General features: G+C 40.6%; 1 pseudogene; it reads right to left on the bottom strand.

Annotated features, from left to right (window-relative positions):
- Positions 1 to 5327: 5327 nt before the first annotated feature.
- Positions 5328 to 6398, bottom strand: LOC100596803 (annotated as a pseudogene).
- Between the last annotated feature and the right edge of the window lie 4508 nt (positions 6399 to 10906).

The raw sequence follows: 10906 nt of genomic DNA, 5'->3' as shown, positions 1-10906 counted from the left end.
GCGGGGGCGGGAGGCCGGCCGCCCCTCCTCCCTCGCTCCCTAGTATTGGGACTCGCGGGCGTAGGGATGCTGCGCTCAAGGGTGCGACGCGAACCGGGCTCGCGCAGGCGCGCGCGGTCGCACGGGAGCGGGACACCTGGGCCCCTCCTTGGCCCCTCCCCGCACAAGTCGCCTCAATGGCCTTCCCCGCCCCTGTCCCGGGCATCGGCCCCTGCGGAGGAGTTCACCGCCTCCCCACGGGTGACTTCTTATCCGCCCCGGATACGTCCTGGGAAACAGGACACGGGAAGAATGGGTGTTCTGTGGGCAAAGATGAGGTAGGCGTGGTGCTTTGGTCCTTACCTGACACTCACCTCGATTTCACTTGTGTTCCTGTTTATTTGACCTCCACCAGCACATGCCTGTCACCATGACATGAGAAGTGCATGTGTTACGCCTCTGAAGAAGTGAAGGGTATTTGTCTTCCATGCTTCAGCGATGGAGAATAGACTCTGGGGTCGACCCATGAACAAATCAACATATAATTGAATGAATGCTTGCATGTGTTTTGTAGACTCTTTTGCTATACATGGAATGAACAAAGCAATATAATTGTGCTAAATTAGGCCATTAGTAGTTCAGAGAAGAGGGAGAACCGAGAGGGGCTTACAGGTGAAGTCCGCTTGAACCTAAAGAAGTTGAGGTGAATCTGAAAAAGATAATCCCTCAAGAGGCAAAGGGCGATTTAGTGTAGAGAGGAAAACAAAGCAATTGTGGCTATTTTGAAAAATTGTTTAGGTAAGGTATAGGAGAGCCTACCCTTGAAAAGTAAAAAGAATACACTACTTGCAATTCATAATTTGATGGTTTCTCACATAAAACAAGATTTTTGAGAATAGTCCAATAACCTTTTCATCTACTTGTTTTTTAAATGTGTCACCTACTTGTTTAACCTTTTCTCCACTTGCTCATTTTGGATGCTACATTTTAAAGACCGCTGAGTCAAGTGTCTTATTGTTCCTGCCCTTTCATACTGTTAATGTGAATACTATCTTTTATCATACTGAAATGATCTATTTCCCAATTGACCTGGTTATATATTGTCTATATTTTATATTGGAAGCATCCTAGATGGTAAGAATTATGTTTGGTTGCTTGATAAGTACCTAACCCCGTGCTATAAACAGTAATTTATAAATATTTATGATGACAAAAATATAACATGTCTTTCAGAGAATAATAAGGATTATTGTGAGTGGCAGGAACTTTACTGCCGAACTAAAGCAAACACAGACTTCTTTAAATGCCCTATTCTTGAAATTAACCAAATAAAATGTAATTTATTAATTTGTAAATATATTTGCAAAACTAAAGTTTTCTGGATTGGAATGACAATTTCTCAAGTCTCAATCCTAAATTATGTGTAACAGATTCTAGTAGCTATATAAAAAAAAAAGAGTCCAGTCAAGTCTCTTCATTTAGGGAGTGGATAAATACCCATTCATTTACGGTGATGATCTAGCAAAGTTCGGATTAGTTCGAGCTTCACCTAAAAGTTTGATTACTATTTCTATATTGTGGAATCCTGGATTTTTTAGGGAGAACAGATCTCTACCCATACTTCCATTCACACACGCAAAACTGCAGCATAATATTTAATACAAGGAGACATTGTTAAAACAGCTTCAGGTATTTCCCTGATATTTCTTCTACAGTGGAGGTCAACTTAAGTCCCTATTCTCTAGGGGGCGCCAGTCACGTATAAGAAAATCATAGATGCGATAACCTTCAGCTGGGAACGGCGGTCACACAGGTATCACCGTGTCCACACTCCACCTGTAAGAGTAGAATGTTTATTTACATTTATAAGCTGTCTAAACATATACCAAGAACCAGAACATAAAACTTACCCAATCTGGAACCCTATTACCTGGCATGAATAAGTGGTTTGTAAATACCAGTGACTGCCCGGAACCAAAGCTTACCTTGTTTAGTTGTACAAAGGGAGGGAAACCCGCATGGTTGCCACCTAGAATAACAGCCATCTAACCGAAATCTTGGTAGCATCAGAACAGAGTAAAAGCAAAGACAAGCAACAACAGCATCTGCAAATTTTGAGAACAGAGTTCTTTCATGTGGATCAAATGCAATTAGGATACAGTTACCTACAAAACCTAAAGGAGAGGACATTTTATCATAAATTTTTTTTGTATAAAATAGCAATTTTTTTTCTTTTTAGAAGCAGGGTCTCACTCTATCAGCTAGGCTGGATTGCGGTGGTGCAATCATAGGTTAGTGCAACATCGAATACCTGGGCTCGAGCTATCCTCCTGCCTCAGCCTCCTAAATAGGTGGTAGAGAAGGAGGACAGGCTGTGTGGCCCAGGCTGGTCTCAAATTCCTGCCTGCAAGCAATCCTCCTGCCTTGGCCTCCAAAACCACTGGGATTACAGGCATGAGCCACCACGCCCAGTACAAAATATTTTTAAATGTCCTACAGTCCATACAAGGTTAGCAACATAAATCAAGCTATCCACCTTTTTTTCCTAGTCCACCTTTCCATGTTGGTAATATTGTCAGCAACTTCTGCTTTCAAAGAAAAGTGAACCTGAAAGCCTGTTGAGTCAGGAGTAAAAAGAAATAACCTAATTAAAGAGTTGTAGAGAAAGACTTTAAATCTTCTAGAATTAAATTTTGCTACATGGATGCTACTTAGAGAAAATGGAGAAAATTGTTGATAACGCTAACTACTGTCTATTAGTTCCAGTCTTTTGTTTTATTCTGCTCACTACTCCTCCCCCACGTTATAGCCATCATATAACACAGGTGCTTGACTAACTTGGAATTGCAATGTTTTCCATGAGATATGTTTCATTCAAACTTTTAAGGATGTTTACCTTTTTGTTAGCTTGTATGAATTATTTTTATTTTATTTAAATGGTCATAGATTATCCTGATAATACATTAGCACAGATAAAATAACAAAAAAAGAAACAAAATGAAAATCCCCCCCAAAATTTCGTCTCCCATTCTAAATAAATTTTACATGCCTATATAAGCCTTTTTTTCTTAACACAGTTGGTTTTTTTAAATAATGCTACTCTATAATCTGCTTTTTAAAAAACTTAATACATCAGGAATACTTTTCAACATAATACCAAGTACTTAATATTCCATTATATGGATATACCCTCATTTATGTAGCCATTTACCCTGTAGATTAGCATTTAGATTGTTTCAAATTTGAACTACTGTATCAATTGGGCTATTAGTATCCACAATATGCAATTTTGTGCACTTGTTTATAACTCTTAGCATAAATATTTACAAGGGAAATTTCTGGGTCAAAGGTTTGGGACTTTTTTGGGGGATAGGGAGGTGGTTGTTTTGTTTTGAGATGGCATCCCACTTTCTCTCCTAGGATGGAGTGCAGTGGCCCAGTCTCGGCTCACTGCAACCTCTGCCTCCCGGGTTCAAGGGATTCTCATGCCCCAGCCTCCTGAGTAGGTGGGATTACAGGCGTGTGCCATCACACCCAGCTAAATTTTGTATTTTTATTAGAGACAGCGTTTCACCATGTTAGCTAGGCTAGTCTCAAACTCCTGGTGTCATGTGATCTGCCCACCTTGGCCTCCCAAAGTGCTGCGAGTACAGGTGTGAGCCACTGTACCCGGCCAAAGGGTTTTAAGTTTACAAATTTTGATACATCATGCCCACTTAACCTCCAGAAATGTACCAATTCACAATTCCACCAAAATTTATGAAAAGGTGCTCATTTCCCCACCCCATTCTCTTTACTGAATTTATGCTTTGTAATCATTACCAGTCTGAGAGGTAAATATTGATATTTCATTGTTGCTTGACAGATTATCATGTTTGTTGCAATTTTAGCCTTCTTTTAAGAATTGCCTGTTTGAATTCCTTAGACATTTTCCATTAGTTGTGTCTACTTTTTCTTATTGATTTATAAGACATCTTCATATAATAAAGTTATTAACAGTTTGTCTGCATATGTTGCAAATATATTTTCCCAGTTTGCTATTTGTCTCTTACTAAGTTTATTATAATGGTTTTCAACTAGGCATATTGGATGCTGGGAATAAGTTAGGTTCACCCACCACCACCTCCACCAGAATCATATATCAGAATGCCTTCTCAGCTTTGCAACCGCTGATGCATATTTCTAAGGTACGTATGCTACTCCCTTCCTAAGAATGACAACTACAAATTACTTACATTGGATATTCATTGTTTTGGTGTCACCCAATATGTACACCCAATCTGTATTCTTTACCGGTCAAAGCCAGTAGCCCAGTCTCTCTTCACGTAGCCATGTTTCAAGGCCATATCCCACACTTTTAGTCAAACATTCAAGCATATAGTGATAAGAGGGCCAAACCATGGTGGTTCTGCCCATTTTTCCTGGCTTGGTTATACCAAGAAAAGTTTTGTCACTCTTAATTGAGTATTGTCTGAGTTGTGATTTCCTTCGCTTACTACTCTGACATCTCCGTCTTCATGGATATCAACAAACTTTAGTCCAAGAAACCTGGTAATAAATTCCAAGTGTTAATGGGGAATGCCTTTTCACCCTGCTCTCATATTCCTATTACTGAAGAACAATCTGGTTTCAGGGTAGGAGAAGATAAAAAGAGCCCCTGAGAGGAAATAAACTCACCATGATAGAGGAAAGAAACTGGCTGTATTTCAAGGACTTACTTTTAAAAACCCAAGACATCAGAAAAATACTTGGTTCTAGGCAAACGTTTAGTTGATTCCAGAAGCTATCTCCTACCAGCCATGCTGATGATCCAGGAATACCTCTTAAGGAAAATGGTTATATGTGAATAAATGCTTAAAAAATTTCCAGTAAATGAACTGTAATTTTATGGACTCAGCAACTTTGCAGTAGGACTCACCTGCCTGTGAACCACACAAAGATGAATGACCTCCCACTGATCTTGGAGAAACTGTCTTGAACCTGAAGCATCCATACACACTATACACAAAAGCAAATGTGAGTAACAGCTGAGGAGAAACATGAGCTTCTGTGACATCACTTATATATCTGTTCCCTCCTTCTCATCCTTGTCGGTTTCTCCTCTTCTTTGTGGCCTGTGAATGTTAAAATTCAATTATTTCTGGCTGCTTTACAAGTTTTTTTTTTTATTTATGTTATCCTTTCTGCCTAAACTATTATGATTGTTGTTATTTTTGGCTGAGCACAGGGGACTTTATTGATGGTACAGGACAACATGGGGCTCCCTAGGCCCCGCCCTCTTCAAGGGTCTGCATGGAAATTGTGAGGAGGGAAGATTCAGTGTGGTGGGGAATGAGTGTGCCAGGGACTCCCCAACAGTGAGGGCCTCTTTCTTCCTCTTGTGCTCTTGCTGGGGCTGGTGGTCCAGGGCTCTTACTCCTTGGAGGCCATGTGGGCCATGAGGTCCACCACCCTGTTGCTGCAGCCAAATTCATTGTCATACCAGGAAATGAGCTTGACAAAGTGGTTGTTGAGGGTAGTGCCAGCCCCAGCATTGAAGGTGGAAGAGTGGGTGTCACTGTTGAAGTCGGAGGAGACCACCTGGTGCTCAGTGTGGCCCAGGATGCCTTTGAGGGGGCCCTCTGACGCCTGCTTCACCACCTTCTTGATGTCATCATATTTGGCAGGTTTTTCCAGATGGTAGGTCAGGTCCACCACTGACACGTTGGCAGTGGTGACACGGAAGGCCATGCCAGTAAGCTTCCAATTCAGCTCAGGGATGACCTTCCTCACAGCCTTGGCAGCCCAATAGAGGCAGGGATGATGTTCTGGAGAGCCCCGTGGCTGTCACGCCACAGTTTCCTGGAGGGGCCATTCACAGTCTTCTGGGTGGCAGTGATGGCGTGGACTGTGGTCATGAGTCCTTCCACAATACCAAAGTTGTCATGGATGACTTTGGCCAGGGGCGCTAGGCAGTTGGTGGTTCAGGAGGCATTGCTGATGATCTTGAGGCTGGTGTCATACTTCTCATGGTTCACACCCATCATGAACATGGGGGGGTCAGCAGAGGGGGCAGAGATGATGACCCTTTTGGCTCCCCACTGCAAGTGAGCCCCAGCCTTCTCCATGGTGGTGAAGACACCAGTGGACTCCATGACATACTCAGCGCCAGCATCACCCCACTTAATTTTGGAGGGATCTGGCTCCTGGAAGATAGTGATGGGATTTCCGTTGATGACAAGCTTCCCGTTCTCAGCCTTGACGGTGCCATGGAATTTGCCATGGGTGGGATCATACTGGAACATGTAGACCATGTAGTTGAGGTCAATGAATGGGTCATTGATGGTGACAGTATCTACTTTACCAGAATTATAAGCAGCCCTGATGACCAGGCGCCCAATACAACCAAATCAGTTGACTCCAACCTTCACTTTCCCCATGGTGTCTCAGGGATGTGGCTGGCAATGCAAGAGAAGATGCAGCTGTCTGTCAAACAGGAGGAGCAGAGACCCCTGCCTAAATTATTTCATGCACTCTCATAGCGTTGGTTGCCATCTGCATTCATAACTCTCAGATATATATGTTCAACCTAGATCTTCTTTCCAGCTCATATATCTCATAGCTTGTGTGGTACTTTCTCTTTAATGTAACTCAGGCATCTTGAAAATCAACACGTTAAAAACCTATCTTCCCCTCCCCACAATCTGTTCTTTCATATTTCCGTATTTCCACACATGCCAAAAGTGATCAATGACATTTTATAATATTCTCCCTTCCAACACACATCCAATTCATGACCACCTCCTATTAATTCTGCTTGCAAAATATATCTTGATTTTTTTCCACTTCCCTCAGCTCTACTGCATATAGTTAAACCGAAAGTTCCATCATTTCTCTCCCACCTTAAGCACTTCAAACTTCAATCACCTCTTCTTTTTTTTTTTTTGAGACAGTCTTGCTCTGTCACCCAGAGCGGAGTGCAGTGGCATGATCTTGGCTCACTGCAACCTCCACCTCCCAGGTTCAAGTGATTCTCCTGCCTCAGCCTCCTGAGTAGCTGGGATTACAGGCACTCACCACCATGCCCAGCTAATTTTTGTATTTTTAGTAGAGATGGGGTTTCACCATGTTGGTCAGGCAGGTCTCGAACTCTTGACTTCGTAATTCGCCTGCCTTGACCTCCCAAAGTGCTGGGATTATAGGCGTGAGTAACCGTGCCTGGCCTCAATCACCTCTTAACTGATCTCTCCGCATCCATTTATTTCCTCCTACAATTTATTCTCACACAGCACTTTGAGTATCTTTTAAAATTGCATGTCAGATCATGGCATTTCTCGTCTTAAAATCTCTTAATATTTCTAGTACTCTCAGGAAGCTCCAAAGCCTCCACATCTAGAAGCTTAGAACATTGTAAATCTTTCTTCTTGCCTAATGAAAATGTGATCTAGAATGCCTATCATTCCTTTACCACTTCTGCTTTTAGTACACAGGGAAGCTAATCAGGACCTCTTTCTGTTTCTCCAAAGAGCCAAGCTTCCCTTGACTCAGGACTTTTGCACATAACTTTCTCCCTCTTGGAATACTCTTTCACAACCTCTGACTAGAGCTAATACCCTCTTTACCTTAAATGTATGACTTAGGAAAACTCTGACTCCCATAACAAGGTTAGATCCCCATTGCACACACGTTCACGGTGCCTTGTATTTTTTGTCATAGTATTTGTATCATTTAGCATTAGATCTGATTACATATTACAGAAAAACCCAAAAGAAAAGTGCCTAAAACAAAATAGAAGCTTTTTATTTTTCACTTCCTTAAAGGATGTCAGGATGTGAACAGACCAAAGTTAGTAGAGATAAAAGAGCCAGTAAAATGTAAGCAAATAATAACAGACCTTTGAGATACATAAAGCAATATTTGACAGACTAAGAAAAAAATTAGACAAATTCAAGATTATTGTTAGGGAATTTAATACCCCTATTATATAATTAACATAATAAATAAGCAAAGATAAATTATAATATAGAGGAGATGTATTACACTGTAAATCATTTGACCTGGTGGAGGCCAAATTAATGGGCATGAAACAATCACAAAGATCTATAATTTTATGGGCTGTTAAATAACTTAATAAATTTCAAATATGAAATAATATAGAACTTGACCACAAGGGGATTAAATGGGAAATCAATAACAATGAAATAGCTATAAAAATTTTTAAGGCCAAGCGCAGTTGCTCACACCTGTAATCCCAACGTTTTGGCAGGAGGATCAATTGAGGCCGGAAGTTTGAGATCAGCCTGGGCACATAGTGAGGCCATGTCTCAACAACAGCAACAGAAAGTATCCAAACTAATTTATTGGGAGATTTTAGCATGAAGGGCTGTTGAATTTTATCAAAGGCCTTTTCTGCATCTATTGAGATAATCATGTGGTTTTTGTCTTTGGTTCTGTTTATATGCTGGATTACGTTTATTGACATGTGTATGTTGAACCAGCTTTGCATCCCAGGGATGAAGCCCACTTGATCATGGTGGATAAGCTTTTTGATGTGCTGCTGGATTCGCTTTGCCAGTATTTTATTGAGGATTTTTGCATCGATGTTCATCAGGGATATTGGTCTAAAATTCTCTTTTTTTGTTGTGTCTCTGCCAGGCTTTGGTATCAGGATGATGCTGGCCTCATAAAATGAGTTAGGGAGGATTCCCTCTTTTTCTATTGATTGGAATAGTTTCAGAAAGAATGGTACCAGCTCCTCCTTGTACCTCTGGTAGAATTCGGCTGTGAATCCATCTGGTCCTGGACTTTTTTTGGTTGGTAAGCTATAAATTGTTGCCTCAATTTCAGAACCTGTTATTGGTCTATTCAGAGATTCAACTTCCTCCTGGTTTAGCCTTGGGAGGGTGTATGTGTCGAGGAATTTATCCATTTCTTCTAGATTTTGTAGTTTATTTGCGTAGAGGTGTTTATAGTATTCCCTGATGGTAGTTTGTATTTCTGTGAGATCGGTGGTGATATCCCCTTTATCATTTTTTATTGCGTCTATTTGATTCTTCTCTCGTTTCTTCTTTATTAGTCTTGCTAGCAGTCTATCAATTTTGTTGATCTTTTCAAAAAACCAGCTCCTGGATTCATTGATTTTTTTGAAGGGTTTTTTCTGTCTCTGTCTCCTTCAGTTCTGCTCTGATCTTAGTTATTTCTTGCCTTTTGCTAGCTTTTGAAAGTGTTTGCTCTTGCTTCTCTAGTTCTTTTAATTGTCATGTTAGGGTGTTAATTTTAGATCTTTCCTGCTGTCTCTTGTGGGCATTTAGTGCTATAAATTTCCCTCTACACACTGCTTTAAATGTGTCCCAGAGATTCTGGTATGTTGTGTCTTTGTTCTCGTTAGTTTCAAAGAACATCTTTATTTCTGCCTTCATTTCGTTATGTACCCAGTAGTCATTCAGGAACAGGTTGTTCAGTTTCCATGTAGTTGAGCGCTTTTGAGTGAGTTTCTTAATCCTGAGTTCTAGTTTGATTGCACTGTGGCCTGAGAGACAGTTTGTTATAATTTCTATTCTTTTACATTTGCTGAGGAGAGCTTTACTTCCAACTATGTGGTCAATTTTGGAATAAGTGCGATGTGGTGCTAAGAAGAATCTATATTCTGTTGATACCAGGTGGAGAGTTCCATAGATGTCTATTAGGTTCACTTGGTGCAGAGCTGAGTTCAGGTCCTGGATATCCTTGTTAACTTTCTGTCTCATTGATCTGTCTAATGTTGACAGTGGGGTGTTAAAGTCTCCCATTATTATTGTGTGGGAGTCTAAGTCTCTTTCTAGGTCTCTAAGGACTTGTTTTATGAATCTGGGTGCTCCTGTATTGGGTGCATATATATTTAGGATAGTTAGCTCTTCTTGTTGAATTGATCCCTTTACCATTATGTAATGGCCTTCTTTGTCTCTTTTGATCTTTGTTGGTTTAATGTCTGTTTTATCAGAGACTAGGATTGCAACCCCTGCACTTTTTTGTTTTCCATTTGCTTGGTAGATCTTCCTCCACCCTTTTATTTTGAGCCTATGTGTGTCTCTGCACGTGAGATGGGTTTCCTGAATACAGCACACTGATGGGTCTTGACTCTTTATCCAATTTGCCAGTCTGTGTCTTTTAATTGGGGCATTTAGCCCATTTACATTTAAGGTTAATATTATGTGTGAATTTGATCCTGTCATTATGATGTTAGCTGGTTATTATGCTCATTAGTTGATGCAGTTTCTTCCTAGCATCGATGGTCTTTACAATTTGGCATGTTTTTGCAGTGGCTAGTACTGGTTGTTCCTTTCCATGTTTAGTGTTTCCTTCTGCAGCTCTTGTAGGGCAGGCCTGGTGGTGAAAAAAATCTCTCAGCATTTGTTTGACTGTAAAGGATTTTATTTCTCCTTCACTTATGAAGCTTAGTTTGGCTGGATATGAAATTCTGGGTTGAAAATTATTTTCTTTAACAATGTTAAGGGGATGTATCTCAAAATTATAAGAGCTATTTATGACAAACTCACAGCCAATATCATACTGAATGGGCAAAACCTGGAAGCATTCTCTTTGAAAACTGGCACAAGACAGGGATGTCCTCTCTCACCACTCCTATTCAACATAGTGTTGGAAGTTCTCGCCAGGGCAATCAGGCGGGAGAAAGAAATAAAGGGTATTCAGTTAGGAAAAGAGGAAGTCAAAGTGTACCTGTTTGCAGATGACATGATTGTATATCTAGAAAACCCCATCGTCTCAGCCCAAAATCTCCTTAAGCTGATAAGCAACTTCAGCAAAGTCTCAGGATACAAAATCAATGTGCAAAAATCACAAGCATTCTTATACACCAATAACAGACAAACAGAGAGCTAAATCATGAGTGAACTCCCATTCACAATTGCTTCAAAGAGAATAAAATACCTAGGAATCCAATTTACAAGGA

This window comes from Nomascus leucogenys, chromosome 18, assembly GCF_006542625.1.
Source record: "Nomascus leucogenys isolate Asia chromosome 18, Asia_NLE_v1, whole genome shotgun sequence".
Classification (NCBI taxonomy): Eukaryota; Metazoa; Chordata; class Mammalia; order Primates; family Hylobatidae; genus Nomascus; species Nomascus leucogenys.
This window is presented reverse-complemented; position numbering and strand designations above follow the sequence as displayed.